The sequence below is a fragment of the Melospiza melodia genome, unplaced genomic scaffold, assembly GCF_035770615.1.
Source record: "Melospiza melodia melodia isolate bMelMel2 unplaced genomic scaffold, bMelMel2.pri scaffold_44, whole genome shotgun sequence".
Taxonomy (NCBI): domain Eukaryota; kingdom Metazoa; phylum Chordata; class Aves; order Passeriformes; family Passerellidae; genus Melospiza; species Melospiza melodia.
The window spans coordinates 365,866-369,928 of NW_026948761.1; positions in this window are offsets into that span (position 1 = coordinate 365,866).

Genomic DNA, 4,063 nt, shown 5'->3' on the forward strand with positions numbered 1-4,063 from the left:
CCATGGGAACAATCCCTGGATATAAGGAACTTTGGAGGTGAAATCCCAATTCTGGCCATGGGTGTCTGGAGCAGAAGGACAGTTCTTTTCCATAGGAAGGAAAGTACAGAGCCCCAGTGTTTCAGCAGCAGATGAGAAGAGACTCTCAACATGCCAAGGTCAGCTGGATCAGTCACATGGCCCCTGGGGGGCCAAAACAGCCAAATCTGTTCCATGTTCCATTAGTTTTGTAGTGCACCATAGTGTCACAATGGTGCCTTAGATCCATGACACCCCACAGTGCCACAATGGTTACGTGTTTCCATGGGGTCCAACAATGCCACAATGGCCCCTAGATAACAGAAGGCCCTGCAGCGTCACAATGGTCCCAACAATTCCATGGGGCCTTGCAGTGTCACAATGGTCTCCATGGTTCCCCAGGCCCCACAGTGTCACATTACTCCTCTGTTCCATGAGCCCTGCAATGTCACAATGAACCTTTGGACCCTGGGGGTTTGCAGTGTCACAATGGTCTCCTTTGGCTCCACAGTGTCACAATGGACCATTGATGACAGGAGGCCACTCTGTGTCGCCCTGGAGCTTTGGTTCCATGCAGCCCTGAAGTGTCACAAAGGTCTCCTTTGGTTGCCCAGTGTCACAATGGACCACTGATGACATGAGGCCCTGCAGTGTCACAATGGATCTTTGGTTCCATGCAGCCCTGCAGTGTCACAAAGGCCTATTGGTTTCACAAGGCCCCACAATATCACAATGGTCCTCCCAGGGTCACAATGGTCTCACTGGTTCCATGAGGCTTCACAGTCTCACAATGCTTTGCTTGTTCCATGGGGCTTCATAGTGTCACAATGGTCTCTGTGATTCCATGGGCCCCTCAGTGTCACAATAGCCCTTTGGTTCCATGAGGCTGTAAAGTGTCTTAATTGTCTTTTCATGGTTAAACGAAGCCTTGCAATGTCACAATCAACCTTTGGTTCCATGGAGTCCCACAGTGTCACAATGGCCACCTGGTTCCATGACACCACAAAGTGTCATAATGGTCTCCATGGTTCCATGAGGCCCAGTGGTGCCACAATGGACCCTTGGTTTGATGGGGCCTCTCAGTGTCACAATGATCTCTACATTCCATGGAGCCACACAGCGTCATTACAGTCCCCTTGGTTCCATGAGGCCCAGCAATGTCACAGTGGTCTCCATGACTCCATGAGACCTCACAGTGTCACAATGGTCCCTTGGTCTCACAGGGCCCCACAGTGTCACAATAGTCCCTTGGTCAACCCTTTGTCCGCTGGGGAGATGCCAAAGAATCAGCACTGAGCATTTCCTGCCCTCAGGGGAATTGCTCACAGGTGCCTTGCGCTGACTCTTTGTGTCTGTATGCACACAGGAATGCCTGTGCTGGGGAAATGTGGCAGAAATGCTGCTCTCTGAGGGGTTGGAGTGCCTTGGATAGCTGAGTCAGTCAGGCCTGTAGGGAAGGTTAAATCACAAGGCCTAACTTAAATTAAATGCTGCTGAGAGTTTTTCTTTTGCTAAGGCGTTACCTTTAATATAAGTTTTATGTTAAGTTCAATATTGTTAAGTGTTATTCCTCTGTTAAATTGCGAAGTCCTAGGTTTAAGTTAGGTTACATGCTGTTACGCTCTGCTCTTTTGCTAAATTGTGAGGTTGAAAATATTAAGGTTAATGTATAAGTAAAGTCCTCTTAAGTTTGAGCTCTGTTAAGCTTTCAGGCCGTGTTCCTTTTATCCTTGCCCTTGCTGTCCTTGTGTCACACACACACACACACACACATAGGGACAGTTCTCTGATGATTTCTGGTTTGATTGCCTGGATTTGGTTTGGTTTTTTTGTTGCTTTGTTTCCTTGGTGTGCCTGAAGTGTCCAGTCAGGAGCAGAGTGACTCTTGCCAAGGAACTTTATGCTGCTGTCCCTTAACATTAAATCTGGTTTTGGCTGATCCCTTGCTGGGGATTTCTTCAGCGATCTTAAGGCCTCGTTGGTACCAGGGTGAAGGAGCCCTGGCCCAGGCTCTGGCCCTGGGGGACATGGGGACGGCTGCCGGGGGGTCCCTGTCCCCCTGTGCCACCCCCAGGGCTCCGACCCCCATCACCATGTCAGGCTCTGGGGTCGATCTCGTGGAACATCCTCTGGGGGAGGCTGCAGGGCCGGGGGCGGGGGGACCCGGAGGGACAGGGGACCCCGCTGTGCATGAGCAGGGTTGGACTGCTCTGGGGGGAGCTGTGAGGGGGGCCGGGGCAGAGTGACCTCCCCGGGGACCTCACACAGCCCCTGTGATATCACACAGCCCCTGTGATGTCATACAGCTGCCTCTGTGATGTCACACTGCCCCTGGGATGTCACACTGCCCTTTGATGTCACAATGCCCCTGTGATGTCATACTGCCCCTTTGATATCACACAGCCATCTCTGTGATGCCACACAACCCCTGTGATGTCACACCGACCCTGTGATGTCACAGGGCCAACTCTATGTCACCCTGTAATTTCATACAGCAATGCTGTGACATCACAGAAGACTGATGTCACAAAGTCACCCTGTGATGTCACAATCTCTTCTGTGATGTCACAGCCTCCTCTATGATGTTACACAGCCACCAGGTGATGTCACAACCCACTCTCTGATGCCTCAGAGCCACCCTCTATGATGGCACACTCTGCTCTATGGCCTCACAGCCTGGTCTGTGATATGACAGCCAGCTCTGTGATGTCACCACCAGCTCTGTGGTGTCACAGAACCCTCAAGAACTCTCAAGAACTCAGTTCCATTGAAACACTGAAGTTTCTTGTACTTTGAAGAGATCCCTGTCAGGGACATGACTGAGAAAGTGCCCCCAGGCCCCAGGCAGAGCAGAGAACTGGAGGCAGTGATGACAGGTGGGGACAAAGAGAAGCCAAGTCTTGGTGCCCTGGGGCACAGCAGGGTCTGTGCCACCAAGGGCTGTGAGGAGACACCTTGTCCTGAGGCCCTGGGGCCTCCTGGCACAGTCCCAGCCAGGCTGGGCACTGTCAGCCCCTTGTCCTGCCCTCAGCATCCTCCCCTAGCCCACATCCCAGGGGTCTGAATTAATGCTTTGAGACACTCAATGTGTTGAAGGTACTTTGGATTTTCCTTCCCACACTGAGTGTCTGAGAGGTTTCTGTGCCATCCTGGCCACCAATTCTCTCCTCCAACAAGTCCATGAGGAGCCTGTGTTGGAGAGGGACCTCAGTGGGAGCCATGAATGCCTGGAGACGCTTTGGGTGTTTCCTCTGCCTTTGACTCCTGGCAAGGTTTGTGCAATCTCCTCCCAGGCCCTGATGTTCAAGGGCTCAGCTCCACATGCACAGTGAGGCTCATGAGGATCAAGCAAGTCCTGACAAACCCTGGCTCTGCCTTGATTTCCCTCTGCACCAGTGTAGTTCATTAGGAGGTTTTCCTTTGACAGTTATGGAGAAATAGTTCAAAGAGCTTCCAGGAAATATGTAGTCCTATTTTAAAGGGTGTCTTTTATTGCTGTTCTTATTACACAAGAGATAATTGCAGCATTCAGTGACTGATATTGATGCAGGGATTCTCCTAAGGAGGTCTGGCCTGCTCACAAAAGCTGTGCCTTGAGCTCTGAGCCAGTGTGGACAACCTTGCTCCACATTCCCAAAGCCCATTGTGTCTCTCCTCACTCCCCTGGGACCTGCTTTGCTTGGAGAAGTGGCTGCACACAGCCAAAGAGGGATTTTCCTTCATTTGTTTTTGAAGCAATCTAAAACTCCTGAGTTTCCCCACTGCAAACAGACATCCTCCTCAAGTGTGTGCCAAGCCCAAGCTGCCACCAGGAGCACTCCAGACCTGCCCTGGGCCAGCTGTGAGGGTGGATCATCATCCCAACATGCAGTGGTGCCATTGCAAGGTACTGTTGCCACGGAAACTGCAATGACCCCACTGATGGGTTTGGGTCCCATGGCAACCCCCATCAGTTCAAGTTTCCTTGGAAACCAGCCCAAGAAGCCATTTCTGAAGCCAGGTTCCATGGCCACTTGCCTGCAGAGCTGTTGCTGTCCTCGGCTGC